Here is a 23940-nt window from a genome sequence, read left to right on the forward strand (position 1 = left end):
TTATAATTTTAAATACTTAACACATTTTCTAGTATATATTGCTTCCTCAGAGTGACTCAATATGTAAATGCCCACAAATATTTTACTTTATTTAATAATTTATATTCATAAATGAACAGCAGAGGGCATGAGAGAGTTTTCAGAAAAATGTAACCTAAACAAGGATTATGGAATTCAGTTTAAGTGAGGGAAGCCATAGGAATTTGCTAACTTTCTCAGTTATAAACTTTTAAAATAAATATATCTTATTGCTTCTTATGAAATCTTAATAAACTCAATAATCTAAACTACTAACAGTACTAAGAAGTATTTAATAAATAGGTAGGTAGTCTCATTGAAATTTACATGTTATTTATTTCCATGCAGATGATATACAGGAAAATCTTTGTTATTTAATGTAGTCATATTTTCCCACTTTAAACACCTTGAGAAGTTACCCAGGTTACAAATATCTCAGGAAGATTCTTGAGGTAGGGGGATATGAGTACTTTATACATTAAATCAGTGTGTGTGTGTGTGTGTGTGTGTGTGTGTGTGTGTGTTTAAGATAGTATTTATTGTGCCTGGCCAGGTGGCTCAGTTGGTTGGAGCATCGTCCGAACATCAAAAGATTGTGGATTCCATTCCCAGTTAGGGCACATACTTAGGTTTTGGGTTTGATCCCCAGTAGAGGCATCTCTCTCTCTCCTCTCTCTCTCTCTCTTTGTATCTCTTTCATAAAACAAAAAATTCTTCTGTAAGGATTTTTTTAAAAAAGATAATTTTTATTGCAACCACAATGTTGCAATAAATTTAAAAGCTTACTTTAGACTAGAGTTCTTGTGATGCTAATGTTTCATTCCATTTCTACAAGTAGCAGTAGCATTTCAACCACACAGTAGTAGCACTAATATATCCTTCCAGTAGAAATTGTATTTACATTCTATATATTTTGAGGCTATGTTGTTAGTTATATATGGGTTCAGGACTATTAGTGCTTCCTGATAACTTTTTTTGTCATTAAATAATGACCCTCTTTATCTATAGTATTGTGTTCTCTCTTGATGTATATTTTTATCAAATTATATTTTCATCCTTTTATTTCAAAACTGTGACATTATATTTGGGACTTATCTGCTATAAACAGAATAAAGCTTGATATTTTAAATCCAATTTGAGAATCTGTCTCAGCAGGTAAATTTAATCCATTTACATTTTTCATAATCACTTTTACATTTATACTTATTCTTACCATTTTGTTTTGTGTTTTCCGCTACCCTTGCCTTTTGTTGTTCCTCTTTTTCTCCATTCACGCCTTCTTTTAGTCTAAATGTTTTTCTTTACTCACCTTTTTCCTTTATAGTAATTTGGAAAGCTATTTCTTTTCTTCTAATAATTATCCTTAAAATGATAGCATACCTACTGGACTTAGCAGAAGAACAATCAATCAAAATCTTCATCCTCCTTTCACACAACAGAATTTTTTTTGTTATTAAATATGTCTTTATTGATTTCAGAGAGAGGAAGGGAGAGGGAGAGAGAGAGATAGAAACATCAATGATGAGAGTCATTGATCAGCTGCCTCCTGCAGGCCTCAGACTGGGGATGGAGCCCGCATCCCTGGCATGTGCCCTGACAGGGAATCGAACCCTGTATCCTGGATCCTAGCTTGATGCTCAACCGCTGAGCCACGCCCGGCCGGGCAACAACAGAATTTTTTAATATCAATCTTTTCCCTTCCATCTTCCGTGTCATTTATTGCCTGGTGTATTTTAGTTCCACCCTGTTTTTGAAGCCACACAAGTAGTTATTATTGTTGTCACTGTTTTTATTCAGTGCTTTTTTAAACTTAGCAATGTTTACCAATTTACTGCTTTCCTCTAGATTCGATTTCATTTTTTACTGAAGTATATTCTTTATATATATTCAATGAGTCAGTGAGTAATTTCCTCAGACTTTGTCTGAAAATGTCTTTATTTACCCTCACTTTTAAATAATTTAATTCAGAGTTACTGTGTCTCACTACTTTGAAGAAGTACAGTTTTGCCTAATGAGAAGTCTTCTAGCTGTCTAATTTTGTTGCTTTATAGAGAATCTGTTTTTTCCTCTTCGGTTATTTTTGGAATTTTTTTCTTTATTTTGATAGTCTGCAGGGTTTTTTTTGTTTTTTTGTGTGTTTTTTAGAATATATCTTTATTGATTTCAGAGAAAGGAAAGGAGAGAAAGAGAGAGAAACATCAATGATGAGAGAGTCATTGATCGAGCCCGCAACCCGGGCATGTGCCCTGACCGGGAATCGAACCCCAGTCGCCTGGATCCTAAGTTGATGCTCAACCGCTGAGCCACGCCCAGCCGGGCAATAGTCTGCAGTTTTAATTAACACTCTGTATAGGTTTAGTTCTTCTTGTTTTCTTTGCTTTGTTTTAAAGTTAAGTTTATCGAGGTATAATTTACACACAGTAAAATTCACCCTTTTTAGGTGTACAGCTCTGTGAATTCTGGCAAATGTATACAGTCATATATCCACCATGACACTTAAAATATAGAACTTTTCCATCAATGCCAAAAGTTCCCTTATACCTTTTGTCATCAGTCCTTCTCCTCCAAAACCCAGAACCCTGGAAACCACTGATCTATTATCTGTCCCTATTCTTTTGCTTTTTCCAGAAACTCATATAAGTGTAATTATATAGTACATAGCCATTTGACTTAGTATAATGCACTTGAGATTCATCCATGTTGTTGTATGTATCAATAGTTTGTTCCTTTTCATATCTGAGTTGAATTCAGTTGTATTAATGTGCCATAATTTATTTATACTTCCACAAGTTGATATTTGGGTTGTTTCCAGTTTTTGGTGAATATGATTAAGGCCAATATAAACATTTTGTACAGTTTCGAATGGACATATGTCTTCATTTATCTTGAATAGATACATATGAGTGGGATGTCTGGGTCATATAGTAAATGTATGTTTAACTTTATAAGAAATAACTAAACTGCTTCCTAAGGAACTATACAGTTTTTCATTCCCACTAACAATATGTGAGAGTTGTAGTTACTGCACATCCTCAAGCACACTTGGTATTGTCACATTTTTTAAGACCACTCTATTAGGTGTGTAGTTATATCTCATTGTGATTTTGATTTGCATTTCTGAAATTATTAATGAAGTGAGAATATTATCACATTCTTATTTGCCATTTGTATATCTTCTATGGTGAATATCTGTTCAAATATTTCGTCCATTTTTCTATTGGTCTCTTTGATTTCATATTATTGAGTTATGAAATTTCTTTATATATTCTTGATACCAGTCTTTTGTCAGATACATTATTTGCACATATTTTCTTCCCATCTGTGACTTTTGTTTTTAGTTTCTCAAACACTGTCTTCTAAAGAACAGATCTTTTAAATTTTGAATCAGTCCAATTTACCCTTTTTTTTTTTCTTTCTTTATGATTTGCAACTTTGTGTCCTATCTTTTAAAAAAACCTGTTTCCAAACCACCTAGGTCTCAAAGATTTTCTCCTATGTTTCCTTCAGGATTTTTTTTTTTTACTTTAAGTTTTATATTTAGGCCTATGCCTCATTTCCAGTAAATTTTTATAAGGTATACAGGGTATCGGTTGAGGTGCATTCTTTTGCATAAGGATGTCCAATTGGTCCAGTATCATTTGTTGAAAAATATGATCATCTCAATGGATTTTTAAAAAACATTTAGCAGAATTCAGTACCCATTCCTGATAAAAACTCTCCACAACTTGGGAGAGAACTTCCTTCACCAAATACAAGCATGTATGAAAAACGTACACTTAATGCCATATTTAACTATAAAAGACTGAATGCTTTCCCCCTTAAGATCTGAAACAAGGCACTCTCACCACTTTTATTCTGCATTGTAGGGGAGGTCCTACACAATGCAATAAGACAATAAAAAGAAATAAAAGGAATCTACATTAGGAAGGAAGAAGTAAAATTATCTTCATTTGTAGACAACATGATCATCTAAGTAGAAAATTCTAAGGAATATTATACAAACTACTGAATTAATAAAAAGGCTTCACAGTGTTACAAGATACAAGGTCAATAATGAAAATCAACTTTATTTCGAAGGACTAACAATGGCATTTGGAAATTGAAATTTAAAAACAATACCATTTACAATAACATATAAAATGTGGAATACATAGAGATAAGTTGAATAAAATATATACAAAATCTGTTTTGTGAAAATCATAAAGCACTGCTGACAGAGATTGATGAAGACCTACATAAGTGGGGAGAAATACCATATTCAAGGATGGCATAAGACTCAATGTTAAGATGGCATATCACCCCACACTGATGTATTAATTCATTACTTAGTCAAAATTCCAACAGGCTTTTTAAAAAACAGAAGTTGACAAGCTGCTTCTGAAATATATATGGATGAGTAAAGTACCTCGTGTGGCCAAAACAATGTCAAAAAAAAGGCTCATTGTGAGGACTTACCTCATTTTAAGACTTATTGTAAAGTTATAATAATCAATACAATTTATATCAATAGGACAAAATAGAGAATATAAAAATAGAACTACACATATTTGATTGATTGATTTTTGAAAAAGCTGCCATGGCAGCTGAATAGGAAGAGGACACATTTCCCAGCGAATGGCCCTGGGACGCCTGGAGACCGCTTCCCACCTCACCCCACCCTGCACCCAAGAGCATCAGCCCAGACTTCACACCACACACAATAACTTGAAATAGATAAAAGATGCAAATAGGACAGCTAAAACTATAAAATTGTAGAAGAAAATATAGGGGAGAATCTGTGACCTTGAATTTGGCAAAGATTTCTTAAATAAAATACAAAGAACATAAACCATTAAAGAAAAAAATGACAAATTGGATTTCCTCAAAATTTTAAATTTTTGTTCTTCAAAATAACAGTACTAAGGAGATGGAGAAACTGCGACAAAGTATTTACAAAGCATATTGATAAGGGACTTGTATCCAGAATGTACAAAGAACTCTTACAAAAATAATAGGAAGAAAAACTTTACTTTCTAAAATTTTTGAATAGACATTTCACCTAAGAAGATATGTAATTGGCAAATAAACCTGTTCAAAATAATAAATCATAATGGAAATGCAAATTAAAACCACAAATTAAAAATTAAAATTAGATACCACTACACACCCACTAGAATGGCTAAAACTAAAAATACTGACAATGCCAACTGTTGAAAAGGTGGAATAGAGAGGCCCATCCTACATTGCTGGCAAGAATATAAAATGGTCCAGCTTCTTTGGAAAATAAGTTGACAGTTTCTTATAGAATTAAACATATACTCCCCTATAGCCCAGCCAATCCACTGCTAGGTATTTATCCAAGAGAAATGAAAGCATATACACACGTGAGGACTTGTACTCAAATGTTCCTAACAACTTTATTCATAATAACCAAAAACAAGAAATAAAGCAAATGTCCATCAGCTGGAGTAAGGCAAATAAATTGTGATGTATTTGTGCAGTGGAATAAAGGAACGAAATACTGATAATCTACATCAATGCAGATGAATTTCAAAAACTTATTCTGAATGAAAGAAGTCAGACATCTATGATTTTATTAACACAAAATTCTAGAAAAGGCAAAACTAGTGATCACCAGGTGACTGAGATGGAGAGGATGGGGATAGAAAGAAGCACTGATTGTAAAGAGGCACAAAGGAACTTTTTAGAGTGATCAGAATGTTTGTGGCAGTAATTACACAATGGTCAATATTTGTAAACACTAATCAAGTTGTACACTTTAAAATTGTGGGGCTTTTACATGTAAACATTACTTCAATAAAGCTACTCTTTGGTCGATCGAAGATGGAAGTGGAATAATTGGAAGTTACACTCACCTCCTCCCAGGACCCAACTGAAATTACAACTAAAATATAGAATAATCATCCTGAATAACCAACTGAAGACTAGATGAAGACAAGTCTTATAACCAAGGGTTTATAGAAGAAGCCACATTGAGGCTGGTAGAAAGGGCAGAGATAGGAAAAGGGCTGGCACCAATCCCAAAGGGGGTGGGAGGGCTGAGATTCTAAAGGGATATCTCACCTGCAAAGATTCCCCCTAAGAAGAGTTGGCTCTCAGCCCCAAGCTGGGCTCTCCAACCCAGAGCACCAAAAGCCAGAAAGAGGTGCCCACATAACATCTGGCTGTGAAATTAGCGGGGATTCTGTCCACCAGGGAGAAACAGGAGTCTGCTAGAGACACAGATTCCCTCTTAAAGGGCCAACACACAAAATCTCATTTGCAGCCACTCACCCTGGGCTCTGGTGGAGGGAGAGGAAAGTGGACTAGAGTCATGTGAGGAGAGACTGGGCTCTGTGGCTCTGGGTATAGAGCTGAAAGGACAGCCACCAGGATTCCAGTACTGAGTCACTGTCCCACACCACAGACACCATTTTTCTGGAGCACTCCCCTACTTATGGCATAAGCCTGGGGGAATGAAATAGCCCCACACTCTGGACTCCCTGTCACCCCACCCTGTGGAGCTTGTGCCTTGTTGAGAAGTTAGATGCCTGGGCCGGAGTGTAGAGTTTCAGGCAGACTCAGGGGTGTCAGTGACTGAGTTGGTGGCTTTGGGATGGGGGCCATTTCTTCCATTTTCCCTTGACTCTGACTTACCCCACCCCCTTACTGGAGATACACTAGGCCCACTTAACAGGCTCCTGACAGCCCCACCCTACTGACTCCTGGTGGCTCCACCCTGCCAAGATCTGGGCAGGACTATCATTTGAAATTGAAGGAGAAATGAAGAGCTTCCCACACAAGAGAAAGCTAAAGGAGTTCATTACCACCAAACCAGTATTACAAGAAATATTAAAGGGTCTTCTAGAAGAAGGGGGAGGAGGAGAAGATAACTGGAGGAACATAAATAAAAGAATAAAATGGCAATAAATACATACCTATCAATAATCACTTTAAATGTAAGTGGATTAAATGCTCAAATAACAGACAACAGATAGTGGAATAGATAAGAAAACAAGACCCATATATATGCTGTCTGCAAGAGACCCACATCAGAACTAAAGATACACAGAGACTAAAAGTAAAGAGATGCAAAAAGATATTTCATGCAAATGGAAATGAAAAAAAAAAGTTGGACAGCAATACTTATATCAGACAAAATAGGCTTTAAAACAAAAGCTATAGTAAGAGACAAAAAAGGACACTATATTATGATAAAGGGAACGATTCAACAAGAGGATATAACCCTTGTAAAATGTGTGCACCCGACGTAGGAGCACCTAAATATATAAAGCAAACCTTGATGGACATAAAGGGAAAGATTGACAGTTAAATACAGCCATTGTAGGGGATTTTAACAATCCATTGACATCAATGAATAGATCTTCCAGACAGAAAATCAACAAAAAGTAGAGGCCTTAAATGATAGGCTAGATCAGATGTATTTAATTAATATCTTCAGAGCATTTCACCACAAAGCAGCAGAATATACATTCTTTTTAAGTGCACTTGGAACATTTTCTAGCATAGATCACATGTTAAGACACAAAACAAGTCTCAAACTCAAGAAGATTGAAATCATATCAAGCATCTTCTCTGACTATAGTGATATGAAACTAGATATAAATCACAAGAAAAAAATTGAAAAACACACAAAGACATGAAAATAACGTACTATAAATAACGTACAATAAATAACGTACTAAACAGTGAAAGGTGAGCAATGAGATCAAGGAAGAAATCAAAAGATACCTTGAAACAGCCCTGGCCAGTGTGGCTCAGTTGGAATGTCATCCCATAAGCTGAAAGGTCGTGGGTTTGGTTCCCTGTCAGGGCACATACCCAGGTTGTGGGCTCTATCCCTGATTGGGGCATATGTGAGAGGCAACCAATTGATGTTTTATTCTCACATCATTGTTTCTCTTTCTCTCTTTCTTTTTCCAAAATCAATAAAAATCATGTCCTGAGGTGAGGATAAAAAAAAACACAAAAAAACCTGGAAGCAAATGAAAATGAGAACACAACAATCTAGAATCTGTGGGGCAAATCACAAGCCACCCTAAGAGGGAAATTCATAGCATCACAGGCCTACCTCGAGAAACAAGCAAAATCCCAAATAAACAATCTAATGTCACATTTAACAGAACTAGAAAAAGAACAACAAAGTGAGTAGAAGAAAGGAAATAATAAAGATCAGAACAAAAGTCAACAAAATAGAGTCTAAAAGATCAATGAAACCAAGAGCTGATTCTTTGAAAAGATAAACAACATTGACAATCCTTTTACCAAACTCATCAAGAAAAAAGTGAGAGGACCCAAATAAAAATCAGAAGTGAAAGAGAAGTAACAACTGACACCAAAGAAATACAAAGGATTGCAAGAAAGTATTATGAACAACTATATGTGAACAAATAGGACAACCTGGACAAAATGGATTAATTTCTAGAAACATACACTCTTCCAAAACTGAATCAGGAAGAATCAAAAAATTCAAATAGACAGATTACAATTAATGAAATTGAAGCAGTAAAAAAAAAAAAAAAGAAAGAAAAGAAAAAAGAAAAATCATGGCCCAGATGGCTTCACAGATGAATTTTACCAAGCATTCAAAGAAGAACTAGCACCTATTCTTCTCAAACTATTCCAAAAAATAAAAAAATTCAAAAAGAATGAAGCCTTCCAAGCTCATTTTAGGAGGCCAGCATTATCCATAATTCTAAAACCAGATAAAGACCCTACAAGGAAAGAAAATTGTAGGCCAGTATCCCTGGTGAGCATACATGCTACAATCCTCAACAAAATCTGAGCAATCAGGATCCAGCAATACATTAAAAAAATCATACACGATAATCAGGTGAGATTTACAGTGGGGATGCAAGGTTGGTACAATATCTGCAAATCAATAAACATGATACACCACATAAGCAAAATGAAGAATAAAAACCACATGATCACAGCAATAAGTGCAGAAAAAGCGTTTGATAAGATCCAGCACCCATTTATGATAAAGACTGTCAGCAAAGTAGGAATACCTCAACATAATAAAGGCCATATATGGCAAACACACAGCTAGCATCATACTCAATGGGCAAAAAATAAGTGTTTCCTTTAAAATGATGAACAACACAAGGATGTTCACTTTCACCTCTTTTATTCAACATAGTATTGGAAGTCCTAGGCACAACAATCAGACAAGAAGAAATAAAAGGCATCCAAATTGAAAAGGAAGAAGTAAAACTGTCATTATTTGCAGATATTGTATATACAGACCCCTAAAGATTCCATCAAAAAACTACTATAACTGATAAATGATTTCAGTAAAATAGCAGGATACAAAATAAATATCCAGAAATCAGTTGCATTTTTATATACCAATAATGAACTATCAGAAAGGGAAACAGAAGACAATCCCATTTACAATTGCATGCAAAAAAAAAAACCAAAGAACATAGAAATAATTTGAAGCATATACTGTGTTCATGGATGGGAAGAATTAACTTCATTAAAATGTCCATACTACCCAAAGCAAGCTATAGATTCAATGCAATTCCTACCAAGATACCAATGGTGTATTTCCCAGAACTAAAACAAATATTCTAAAAATTTATATGGAACCACAAAGGACCCCAAATAGCCACCACAATCTTGAGAAAGAAGAACAAAGTTGGAGGAATCGCACTACCTGATATCAAACTATACTACAAGGCCATAGTCATCAAAACAGCATGGTACTGGCATAAAAACTGACATATAGATCAATGGAACAGAATAGAGAGCCCATAAGTAAACCACGCCTTTATGGTCAATTAGTATTTGACAAAGGAGGCAAGAACATAAATGGGGTAAAGAGAGTCTATTTAATAAATGGTGTTGGGAAAATTGGACAGATACATGCAAAAAAATGAAACTATACCGCCTTCTTACACTATACACAAGAATAAACTCAAAATGAATTAAAGACTTAAATGTGGAACTTGAAACCATAAAAGTCCTAGAAGAAAACATAGGCAGTAAAATTTCAGTCATTTCTCATAGCACTATTTTTTCTGATATATCTCCTTAGGCAAGGAAAACAAAGGAAAATGTCAACAAATGGGACCATATCAAACTAAAAAGATTTTTCACAGCAAAGGAAACCATCAACAAAATGGTAAGATCACCCACTGTATAGGAGAACATATTCACCAATGATACATCTGATAAGGCGTTAATATTCAAATTTTATAAAGATCTTATAAAACTCAACACCAAAAACCCAAACAATCCAATTTAAAATGGGCAAAGGAACCTGAATAGAAACTTCTCCAAAGAGGACATACCAATGGCCAGTAGACATATGAAAAGGCTCTCAACATCACTGATCATCAGAGAAATGCAAATGAAAACCACATGGGGATAGCACCTTACACCTGTCAGAAAGCCTATCATCAACAAATCAACAAACACAAGTGTTGGCAAGGATGTGGAGAAAAGGGAACCCTCAGGCACTGTAGGTGTGAATACGGATTGATGTAGCCACAGTGGAAAGCAGTATGGTATTACCTCAAAAAATTAAAAATGGAATTGCCTTATGATCCAGTGATTCCACTTCTGGGAATATATCTAAAGAAAACTGAAACACTGATTCGAAAGAACACATGCACACCTATGTTGGTGAGTCCAAGGGCCCATCAATAGATGATTGAATAAAAAAACGGTAGTACATTTACACAGTGGAATACTACTCAGCCATAAAAAAGAAGGAGCTCTTACATTTTGCAACAGCATGGATGGACCTGGAGAGTATTATGCTTTGTGAAATAAGCCAGTCAGAGAAAGACAAGTACCATATGATTTTACTTATATGTGTAAACTAAGGAACAAAATAAATGAACAAACAGAACAGAAACAGACTCATAGATATAGAGTAGACTGATAGCTGTCAGAGAGGTTTGGGGGCCTGGATGAAAAATATGAAAGGATTAAGAGAAAAATATATATAGACACAGACAACAGTATGGTGATAACCAGAGGAAAAGGGTGGTGGTTGAAGGTACAAGAGGGTAAAGGGGGGATAAATGGTGGTAGGAGACTTGACTTGTGGTGAGCACACAATACAAGACACAGATGATGTATTATAGAATTGTACACCTGAAACCTATATAATTTTATTAACCAATGTCACCCCAATGATTTCTATTTAAAAAAATAAAGCTACTTTTTTTTTATGTTGTAACTAGATTGCTTTTACTTCTGTATTTTTTATACTGTCCAGTTTATTTTTAATTATACAATGGTTCATTAATATGCTCTGATCATCAATTTTCAAATAATACAAAGTAGATATTTTTAAAAACCAAGTCTCCTTTCCTTCTCTGCTTTTCTTTCTAATCCTCACCCTCCGTACATACCCAGCCATACCATACCTCTCCTCTTCCACAGGTAACCATAAATGATAGATGAGCACTTAAGCTTTCAGACTTTTTTCTATGCATTTGTATACATACACATGCATTTATAGGGATTAAATATAAGTGAGATTATATAATGTGTATTAGGCAGAATGCTTTTTTATGTTTTTATTGATTTTAGAGAGAGGGGAAGGGAGGGAGAGAGAGAGGAATACTACTGAGAGAAACATTGATTGGCTGCCCCCCGCACACCCCCTACTGGGGATAGAGCCCACAGCCCAGGCACGTGCCCTAACCTAGAATCCAACTAAAGCTACTTTTTGAAAAATAAAACTTAATTAATGTTTCCCTTTTCCTTGCCTTCTCGTGGGCCCGAGACCCAAGTTCCAGGTTATTAGGTATCATTAGGGCTTCAGAATGGCTGCCTGGTATCTGACCACGCTGACCACCTGGTTTCACACATGGCTCTCCATGCTGGCATCTTCTGAGAATCCTGACCCCCATCTCATTCTCAGTTGTATGGTCTACAAAACTTTATGAAGCAGTGTCTTTTTATCACAATGTCAAGGGTTCTTGGGATGTAGTACTCCCAGCCAGCCTCTAAATCTCTCCCATGCCACTCTGTGAACTCTCTTGGGCCCTTTCTGCCTAAATAGTCCTTTCTGCTATATCATGGTTGATGATGGCTCTGGAACTTTGCCACTTCCCCCAAGTCCCAGTTAGGATCAGAGGCACATTATCCCTCTGATGTTCTTATGTATCCATGTTCCACTATTTCATTTTCTGAGCCTGGTCCTGGGTGTACAGGGTACCTAGGAACCCAATGCCAACTTGTTTTATCACCAACTCTCTTTGCTCCCCAGATCAGAGAAAGGTTTTTTTGTTTATTTTTATTTTTGATTTCCTCTTCCAATGTAAAATAGGAAGATTGGCTTGGTAAATATTCTTGTAACATAAGTAATGTAAGAACCTTTGGCTTTAGAGGAAGGAAATAAATTGAGTAAGGGAAGCTGCCCAGGACCAGAGAATAGGTAATACTTGTGCAACGAGAAGAGAAGACTATGAAATTTCTAGACATAAGAGGGAACTTTGCCTGTTTTACTTAATTGTCTAAAGCTGGCTCTGCCCATATTTGGATTTGACACATATTCTTTTAAGGACTTCTAAAAAATAATGTGTTGCTTCCTCTCTCTCTCTCTAGCAGCCAGTGTCCTAAGCAGTCTTTCTTATCCTAGATTTAAACATCTCCCAGTGAGATTTGAAGATTAGGTTTACCAGGAGCCTCACACCAAATCCTAAGGAGTACTCTGGGACTCAGATCACCTTTTCCAGCATATGGATTCCCAAGCTGACCTCTATTTCTTTGTTCCCTATCAAAATAATTTAAGGCATATTATACATGAAAGCAAGAGGACCAGGCAGTGGTGCAAGGCAGCTAATATTTATTGAGGAACTACAAGCTGGGCTCTGGGCTGAGACTTCACATGCATTGTCCCATTTAACCTTCACAACTTTTAAATCATCTTGCATTTAAGGAAACATCCACTTAGAGGTTGAATATCTTGCTCAATCAAGGTCACACAGGAAGAGAGTAATGAAATTCAGGCCTAAATTGATGAACTTAAAAGTTGTCATTTCCTTTACCCCATGCTGTCATCCTAGTAGACTAAGTTAAAACCTCTAATCATCCTTTTAGATGAAATAATATGGGGAGAAGGAGAAGTAAGAGGAGGAGGAGAGGGAAGGAGAGAGAGGGAAAGAAAGAACCTGGGCTGTTGCAGATCATTTCATGAAGTTCTTTGCTAAAGAAGCAAACACATCTAGACCCACAGATTTTACTAAGGCATGGAGAAGAGGAAAAGGGTATGAAAGAGCAGGTTTGCAAGGCAATGGCCTAATTAGATAGGATACATAGACTATTATGCTAATTTTATAAATATGCTTTCTAGTATCATTTTTTTAAATTCAAGGAAAGACAGTAGAATTTGAAAAACATATACATTCTCATAGCAGTACTGCAGAATGGCCTGCAATGTGAGGGTTCTAGATTACATGCAAACATGTACTCTGCTTTATAGCCCCTCTGGAAGATTGTCAGCTTTAGAGCTACTTGGGCATTCCAAACCTCCCACAGGATTTGGAACTCAGTTTCTGCTCACTACTGAATTATTTGGAAACTATTAAGGGAACTGATAGGGCTTCTCAGGCACCCTTTGAATTTCTGAAACCTGAATGGACTTGCAGAATGACAAAATTATTGCAGATATGAGACCAGTGTTTCTTGCCACGCTTTGTATACGTGAAGGCTTTCCTTTGGTTTGAAACTATAGCAACAAGTTCTGTAGCCCATTGTTTTGCACAACTCAGTCTAACCACCTCATGCACTGCCTAATCACTGCTCTACAAGAATTAATTTGTCTTTAATTAATTTACACAGTGTTAACCTGCTCTTTGCTAAAGGGGCCCTAGTTTTATACCTTTGCGATGGCAAATTGAATTCCATCAGCCTGCCTGTATTCTTGATTCTGCTTTCCACTACTGGAGATCACAAGGAAAGGGCTTTGCTATAGCCTTGGTGAGAGTCCTGTACAGTGTAATAGAAAATGGTAAGAGATTTGGAGCCAGTGGGTGTGAGTTTGAATAAATACTGCCCTGTATAGTTGTGAGATCTTGGGCACATCATTTCTTTTCTCCGAACTTCAATTTTCTTATCTATAAAATTGACATAATTAATTCTTATGAAACATGGTTGTTGTAAGGATTAAGTGAAATAATATGAGGGAAAGCTTTGTTTAAATTGTGAAGAGTTTTATCAATGTTGTTATTATCAGGTGCACAGGTGAGTGACCACTAGGCAGGAGTGTGCATGCTAATGACGGTGATCGGGAGGATATGTTAGAGACAAAAATCATGTCTGTTTCTATGATAGTTCTTTCATGTGGACAGTGTTTCCCATCATGACCCTATATATTATACTCACTCAAAAATGAAAAATATAGAGCTCCTCTGGGCTGTGTAGGTTTCTGAGCAGAAAGGGGGAAAAATAGAAGAAGGTCTGTGTTTGGGGTGGTGTGAGAGTAGGCAAAGGGATAAAAAGGGAGAGAGAAATGAGTTAGGAGGAGGCCTAACTCTTCCAGCATCCTTCCATCCCAGACAGGTAGCCTATTCTGTAACAGAGTCTTAGGTTCTTCATGATCATTGGACACTATACGACTTAAGATTTAACTGTCTAATACTGTGAACACTTACTTTAAAGCTAGATATGCACTTGGAGCCTCCTCATGAGAATTTTATTTTCTTTCATGTGTATGTTTGTTTTTAATTAAAGGTAGCCCAAACCACATTATTACTTTAACACTTCAATTATGAGGCAAATTTATTTGCACATACTTACTGCACTGGTTTTATTTTTTTCTGTGCCAGAATGGGTTTTTTTGGTTTTTTTTTTTTTTGAGGGATTCTTTTTTGAGAGGGGTTTTTATTTCTTTTTTCTTTTAAACAGAAGGAAGTTGTGGTTTGTTGAGTCTTTGAATAACAAAGCTTTTCTACCCACTTCTATTTTTTTTAATACTTATTTTTCAATTACAGTTGACATTCAATATTATATTAGTTTTAGTTGTATAGCATAGTGATTAGACATTTATGTAACTTACAAAGTGATCCTTCCTCTAAGTCTTGCACCCACTTGATGCCATGTATAGTTATTAAAATATTATTGGCTATATTCTCTAATCTGTACTTTACATTTCCATGACTATTTTGTAACTGCTAATTTGTACTTCTTAATCCCTTCACCTTTTTCACCCCAGCCCCCTCTTCCCATTTGTCAACCATCAGTTTGTTCTCTCTATCTGTGAGTTTGGTCCTGTCTTGTTTGTTCATTTGTTTTTTGGATTCCACATATAAGTGAAATCACATGGTATTTGTATTTCTCTGTCCAAACTACTTCACTTAGCTCAATATCCTCTTGGTCCATCATGTCACAAATGCTAAGACTTTATTCTTTTTTATGGCTCAGTATTTTTCCATTGTATATGTACCACTACTTTTTCCATTCATTTATATTTTGTTTGGAACATTTAATCCACTTACATTCATAGTAATTATTGATAGGAAATAGTTATTGCCATTTTATTAATTGTTTTCTGATGGTTTATATAGTTCTTCTCCATCCTTTTTTTATTCTCTTGCTCTCTTATATGTTGATGACTTTCTGTAGCACTGTGCTTAGATTCCTTTCTCTTCATTTTTTTGTATATCTCGTAGATTTTTGGTTTATGGTTACCACGTGCTTCATATAAGGGTCACTTAAGTTCAAACACATTCTGCAATCATTACCATTTTTATGCACCCCCCACCACATTTATGTCTTTGTTGTTATTTTTTACTTGTGTGTGTGTGATATCCCTAATTCACTGTTGTAATTACACATGATCTTCCTACTTTTGCCTTTTAACCTTTGTAATAGTTTTAGTGTCGGTTGATTTGCTCACTGCTTTTATTATGTTTGCATTTGTCTGCAAGAGTTATTTTCTTTGCAATATTTTCTTATTCATAATTTTTATTTTTTTCCTTCTTCTTCTTAAAGAAGACCCTTTAACATTTCTTGTAATACTGGTTTGGTGGCGATGGACTCCTTTAGCTTTTTCTTGTCTGGGAAACTCTTTATCTCTCCTTCAATTTTATTTTATTTTTTTATTTTTTTAAGTTCTTAAATATATCTTTATTGATTTTAGAGAGAGGAAAGAAGAGGGAGAGAGAAACAGAAACATCAATGATGAGATAGTCATTGATCGAGCCCACAACCCGGGCATGTGCCCTGACCAGGAATCGAACTCCTATCGCCTGGATCCTAGGTCGATGCTCAACCGCTGAGCCACGCCCGGCCAGGCTCTCCTTCAATTTTAAATGAAACCCTTGCTGGGTAGAGTAATCTTGGTTATATAGATCCTTGCTTTTCATCACTTTGAATATTTTGTGCCAGTCCCTTCTGGCCTGCAAAGTTTCTATTGAGAAATCAGTCTTATGCGAGCTCCCTTGTAAGTAATTGCTTTTTTCATGCTGCTTATAAAATTCTTTTCATCTTTAACAGTTGGTATTTTACTTATCATGTGTCTTGGTGTGGGTCTCTTTGGGTTCATCTTGTTTGAGACTCTCTGAGCTTCCTGGACTTATCTGTTTATTTCCTTCACCAGGTTAGGTAAGTATTCAGTTATTATTTTTTCAAATAGACCTCAATCCCTTGCTTTCTTCTCTTTCTGTTACCCCTATAATGCAAATGTCATTATGCTTGATGTTGTTCCAGAGGTCACTTAAACTATTTTCATTCTTGTGGATTCTTTTTTCTTTTTCCTGTTTCAATTGAGTGTTTTCTGTTATCTTGTCTACCAAACTGCCTATTTGATCCTCTGCGTCATCTCATCAGCTATTGAGTCCATCTAATGTATTCTTCATTTCAATTACTGTATTCTTCACTTGTGACTGGCTCTTTTCTATGGTTTCTATCTCCTTTTTTACATTTCCTCTCTCTTTGTTGAGGTTCTCACTGATGTCATCTGTGCTTCGCTCAAGTTCATGGAGCATCATTATAACCAGTGTTTTGAACTCTGCATCTGGTAGATCGTTTTCCTTCATTCTGTTCAGTCCTTGTTTTTTGGAGTTTTGTCCTGCTCTTTCATTTGGGACATGTTTCTTTTTTTTCTCATTTTGGCTGCCTCCCTGTGTGCTACTCCCAGCCTTGTCAGAGTGGCCTTATGTAGTAAGTGTTCTGTGGGGCCCAGTGGCTTAATCTCCCTGCTCACTTGAGCCAGATGCTCCAGGGGTATCCCTTGTGCGGGTTGTGTGTACTCTCCTACAGATTGCTGTTGGCACGTCAGTAGGTGAGATTGACCCTCAGGCTGACTGATGTGAGGACTGTCCATGACTACAGAGGACAAGCTATTGTGTGGGGGCTGACTTCATTGGAGCAGGATTTGCTTTAGTGGGGCTCCAGTGCCTCCTGAGTTGGGTGTGTCATTTGTGGTCCTAATTAGGTGGTGCTCTGGTGTGATTTGAAGCTATCTACCAGGCGCATTGGTTCTGGGGTTGCTTGGGAAGGGCTCTAGTGCAGGCCAAGGTGAGCCACTGCCCATGTCTGGCCTGGGGCCACCTGGTAGGAGCTAGAAAGTGATCTTTAGTTGGTAGCTGCTCATGCTCAGCTTGGAGACATCTGGGAGTGGTTATACTTTGAACCAAGGCTGACTGTGAACTAGAGCCAGGCTTAGGCTGCTTAGCAAGAGGTGCAGGGCATGCTGAGGCCAGCCACTGCTTATTTGGGGTTTGTGGACTTTTGAGGGATTTTAGAAAAGTCTGCACTGTGGGACCAGGCAGGCAGCTTGTGTGCATTAGCCTCTGAAAGAGGTTCAGGCCATGTGGGGTCTCAGAGAATCACCAGGGTGGGGCAAGAGCTATGTTAGCCTGGCTAATGGAAACTCAGACTGGGTGCCCACCTGTGGCTGCTGGCTGTGTCGGGGGAAAGCTCAAGAAAAGAACAGTGGCACCTGCAAGCACTTTAATTCTTCCAGTTCTTACCTTGAAGCCAGATAATTCAGTTCCTTTCCATATGTTTCTGCTGTTCCTTTGCTGGAGCTTAGTGGAAGTATTTGTGAGTGAATGAGTCTGTGTGTGAACCCTTTAAGAGGATGCCTGGGTCTCCAGCAGCCCTCTGTCTCACCCAGACAGAATCCCCATGGATGGTCACAGCCAGATATTGTGGGGACTCCTCGATATTGGTGATCCAGACTGGGGAGCCTCATGTGGGGTTGGAACCCCTCACTCCTCTAGGGGACCTCCACATTTGAGATATCCCTCCCTAATTTCAACTGCTATACATAGCTGTGGGACCATCTACTTCCATTTCTCCAGCCCTTCTACCAGTCTCAATGTGGCTTCTTATGTCCTTAGTTATAGGAGTTTTTGTTCCACTACTGTCAGGTGGTTCTTTAGGATGGTTGTTCCATACTTTAGTTGTAATTTTGAAGTGGTTGTGGGAGGAGGTGAGCACAACATTTACCTGCTCTGTCATCTTGACCAGAAGTCTCTACCCCCTCTTTTTTAAAACATGACCTGAAACTGTACTTATATCTTTAAAAAAAGTTTCAAGTCTAATCTTGTCTTTATATAGGAATAATGGGTATTACATAATAGGGTGTAGAATAAAAAAATCTAGACCGGAATAAGTGCAATAACTGTATAGGTTGCATTTAGAACTGCCAGGTTGGTAGCATCTGATGATTTTGTTGTTGTCAGATTAAGTGGATCAAGGTGACTGTATGCTGCATGTCAAATTGGCTGCCCAATATTGTAAGCCTCTCATATCGTGGACCCGAGGCCTTTTAGAAAAGGCCTTTAATGTAGATTTTTAACATTATTTCCAAAAGAGAATATACATACAATCACAGACATACAGTGACAGAATTGACAGGAACTTGTCACACAAATTTAAATATAACACAACGTTTGTTGCCCTGTTTTGACATATCTATGTTTTATTTTGTTTTGTCACCCAAGGATATGTTTTTATTGATTTCAAAGAGAGAGAAAGGGGGCGAGAGAGAAACATTGATGTGAGAAACATTGATCAGTTGCCACCCACATGCCCCAACTAGGGATCAAATCTACAACCAAGTACGTGCCCTGACCAGGGATATAACTTACAACATTTTTGTTGTATGGGACGATGCTCCAACCAACTGAACCACCCAGCCAGGGCAACATATCTATTTTTTAAAATAAATATAGGGAACTGAAACAGCAACAAAAATTTGGTGTCCCAGACTTCTCCCTTCTTCCGAGAGGTCTGGCTCTGAGTTACATAGAAATGGTCACATAACTAACCTATAGCAAGGGGCGGCTGGGGAAAGGAGCATGTGATCACATTTCCAGGCCAGTTAGAAGAGCTAAATGATGAGAAACAATGCTCAGGTCCTGTGTGAGACTAGGAGAGAAATACCATGTTTGACTTTACATTATACCCTGCTTTTCTAAAATGAGCAAAACTTGTGCTTGTTTAGTGACAAGTAATATCGAAAGACAGAGTGGTTTCCTGCTATATCTTTCTTAGAGCAAGCATTGCCATTTTACCTTCAAAAGGCCACATCGTTTGTGTATCCTGCCCCATGCACTAGTGCATGGGTATTTGGTTTTTGTACATGCTCCTTGTAACTGTCAAGAAAAATTTCATTGAGTTCAAAATGAAGACAAAACAATGGATCTCTTCTTTAGATTTAGAAAAGAGGAAGTAGTGGTGTGTTTTACAATACAAGGCATACCCTGCAATGTTCATTGCTTAATATTTCTTTGTGAAGCTTCCTATTTGGGCTTTACAGTATCTTTTAAATAATAGAGGGTTCAATATTCTTCTGTAATAGGACTAAAACTTTACCTTCCTTTCTCCTTCACTGGCCTTTTGCTTTTCTGTGTCAAAGCTCAGTACACATACTCTTCCTTTTTGAAAGCCTCATAAAACCATGTCCTCTCTTCTTTGGACTCCTATAGCACAGACAATTCTGCCTTTGCCTTTGCTCTGGCTTTCATCACCTAACCTTCCTATGAGGGCAGCTTCACTGCAGAACTTGCTGTGCGAATGGTACCCACAGGCATTGTGCAGTACACAGCAACCCTACTTCTCTGGTCTAGGCTTTTATAGCACCTATTTTGGTGAATATATATGTATATATATATATATATATGTATACACACACACACACACATATATATATATTTACACATATCTTTGTGATTCTTTAATTAATTTCTGTCTTGCCCACCAGTCTGTGAGCCTCCTTGAGGTCAGGGACCTTGTCTGGTTTTGCTCACCACCGAATCTCCTACCCACAGCACAGTGGCTGGTGCATAGCCTCTAAATTGACTCCTTGCCTCCAAATTCACATCCTTTCCAAACCAGTCTTCTCACTGTCACCAGTATCTTTACAAACTCAGATAACTCTTTATACAAAAAAAAAAAAGTGATCACTTCCAATACATGTAGATTAAAATCTAAATTCCAGGCTACGCGATGCTTTTTAAGCCTTGTCTACCTTCCTGAGAATGTTGCTTTTTATTTAGGCTTATTTTACATTACCTTGTCTGATACAGAGCTAGTTATTTCCCTGCCTTGTTTTTCTTTATATTGTAAATCGCATGCATCTTTGTAAACTCTTGGTTTTTATAAAATTCAATTAGTAGTTGTTTAATTGACTTACTATGGAGATATTTCTAGAATTAGTATACTTGATAGCTATGTAGTTCTTCCCACACAAATTTAAGATGTTTTATAAATATTCTCTTGTTTATATCACTGTAGAACTGAGAATACATTTTATTCCATTGTTTCATTTACAGCTGTTAATCATATTGCCTGCAGCATGGAAATATTAATACAATAGGCTTTACAATCTTATATTAATGAAACCTTGAATATTTGTTTTATCTATTAAACTTTGGTATCTATTTAAGCCCTTTCCATCCTATTATTTAATTAGATTAGTTAGTGTTTTAGGTTTTAATCCACATGATACTTATATATTTGTCTCTATTGTATTTTCTTACCTTGCTATTCACTCTCCCTTTCTTTTCTAAGGGTTAAAGTTTGTCTGATAATGTCCATAAGAACTCTGTCATAGTGTCTTTTAGTTGCTTCCCTTTGAAAAATAAAAGTTTAACCTGCTTTAAAATATTTAGAATGTTTTCAAGATAATAGAAAATGAAAACTTCAGCAGAATGAGGATTTGTATAAACTCAACATAAATAATACCTGACTTCTTTGCCTAGGTAAGTTGTGTCATATTTAAAGGTGTAGTGCTTTAAGAAGGTTGCCTTAACTTAAGTTTTCAAAGTTAATACCATCTTGATTACCAAGATTCCAAAAGTCTTCTAAAAATATTTTTAAATAAATAGATGTACTATACTTCGCAAAGCTGTAATAGCAGATAACTGGGAATATTCCATATGTTTATAAATTGGGGGTTGTTTGAATAACTTATGGTGCATCTATACAAAGGAGTGCAATGCAGTTGTATAATAGAATGATAACTATTTTTGTATATTATTATAGAGTGCTTCAGGGTCTATTATTATGTCTGTATACCTAGGTTTTGCTTCAAAATAATGAGAGTGGAGAGGAGAAGAAGGGTTTAAATAAAATAAAATTGCTTATGGATCGATATTTGTTGAAGATGGTTGATGAGTACTTAAGGATTCATTGTGCTATTCTGCAGCTTTTGTTTATATCTTTCTTTTCTTAAAGAAAAAGCTAAAAATAACAGGTATGGTCTAACATTCTGAAGGAAATATTTTTCTGGGATAGTCATTAACATTTGACATCCATAAAATGATTTAACATACAAATTTTAGCATATTAAACACAAACAAATCTAGATATATAATCAAACCATTTTCCTCTCCCTGAAGATTTAAACAATAAACTGATTATTTACCAAATGTAAAGTGTTGTGATGCCTTAATAATAATAGGTTGTTTTGCCCCGCTGGGCGTGGCTCAGTGGTTGAGCATCGACCCATGATCCAGGAGATCGCAGTTCAATTCTCTGTCAGGGCACATGCCCAGGTTGCAGGCTGAATCCCCAGTTGGGGGCATGCAGGAGGCAGCCAATCAATGACTCATCATTGATGTTTCCATCTCTCTCTATCCCTCTCCCTTCCTCTCTCTGAAATCAATAAAGATATATTTTAAATTAATAATAATAATTTCTTTTAAAAACTACTTTATGGCATTGACAACATATATGTGTATTAAAGGAGGGAAAGTCCAAACAATATCAATATCTATTAATATCATATTAAGACAACCTGACATTTAGTGCCTCCTGATAGAAGTACATGCTACCACCTAAGATGTATTTTTGTAGTGGGAGGAGGAAAACAAATGCATGTGTAATTTATAGCTATGGAAGAAAATTAGAAATAGAGAGTAGAAGCTAGCAGTCCAGAGGCATTATCACATTTAATCTGCATATATCAGCGATTTTCAACTGATGTGCCTCAGAATTTTTAAAACATGCACTATCTGACTATTTAGTCAGGGGCACTGACCTCTTTTCCCTTAGATTGTCAAATTTAAAAACAACAGCCAAAACAACAATAGCCATCGGTGTGAATGAATCAGAATTACCTTTTTTTGTTGTTGTTAGATCGGCAAAAAGTATATTTTTTGGTGTGCTATGGAATTTTAGTAATTAGTTTATGTGTGCTATGAACTGAAAAAGGTTGAAAATCGCTGGGATATATATATATATATATATATATATTTTTTTTTTAAATATATCTTTATTGATTTCAGAGAGAGGAAATGATAGGGAGAGAGATAGAAACATCAATGATGAGAGAGTCGTTGATCGGCTGCCTCCTGCATGCCCCCAACTGGGGGTCGAGCCTGCAACCCGGGCATATGCCCGCACTGGGAATCGAACCCTGATCACCTGGATCCTAGGTCGATGCTCAACTGCTGAGCAACGCCCGGCCGGGCTTGCTGGGATATGTTCTTTTTGAAGCAGAAAAATTAGGTACTGTTACTCCCATTTTAGAGAGGAAGAAAGAGACTTAATGAATAAATGACATGCCTGTGGCCACTTGACTAATAAATTCAGGAAACAGAGCCTCCCTGGCCTTCTAGATTCATATTATAGATATGCTTTCCATAGTAAAAGAACAGGGATCCCTATCATCAAGGAGCAGCTTATATGATAAGATAGACATGAGAGATGATATTTGTTCAGCAGAAGATCCAGACCTTAAAATTATGACAGTTGGTTTAATATATGGTGACAGATGGAGATTAGACTTTGTATGGTGGGCATTCAATGCAATATACTTATGCTATATTATAGTATTGTACACTTGAAAGTTATATAATGTTATTAACCAATGTCAGCCCAATAAACTTAATTTTTAAAAAAGAAAAATTGCCCTGGCTGGTGTGGCTCTGTGGTTAGAACCTTGACCTGCTCACTGAAGGGTCTCAGGTTCTATTCCCAGTCAAGGGCACATACCTGGGTTGCAATGGAAAAAATATCCTCAGGTGAGGATTAATAAAAAAAAGAAAAAATTATGACAGTTGGAGTTATCCTCTTTGGCAAGAGAAGGGTGCACATATACTGTTCTGTTGCATGTAAAGTCATATGTTTCAGAGATGAAAGAGCTAATGATTACATTGGCATTCTCTTCAGCTCTCTCTTGGAAGGGCAGCCATCCCAATGCCACCAAAGTGGGCCAATAAAAACCTCGCAGGCCAAGACAGGGGCCCTTTTAGAAACTGCTCTGGGTCTACTTGAATACATGAGCAAATCAAAGGCCAATACACAGGGCTGGCTTCATAGGTGTGTGACCTGTGCAATCACATATGGACCTGCTCTCAAAAGGGTCTTGCATTTAGTTTAATGCCCTGGTGTCACCATCTTGATATTTTAGTAATTTTATTTTTTATTTTATGGTTTGTAAGTGAAACCTGATAGGGCAATTGAGCATACACATGAGCAGAAGAGATAGGCCAGGTCGCA

The sequence above is a fragment of the Miniopterus natalensis genome, chromosome 10 (genome assembly GCF_054644295.1).
Source record: "Miniopterus natalensis isolate mMinNat1 chromosome 10, mMinNat1.hap1, whole genome shotgun sequence".
NCBI lineage: Eukaryota > Metazoa > Chordata > Mammalia > Chiroptera > Miniopteridae > Miniopterus > Miniopterus natalensis.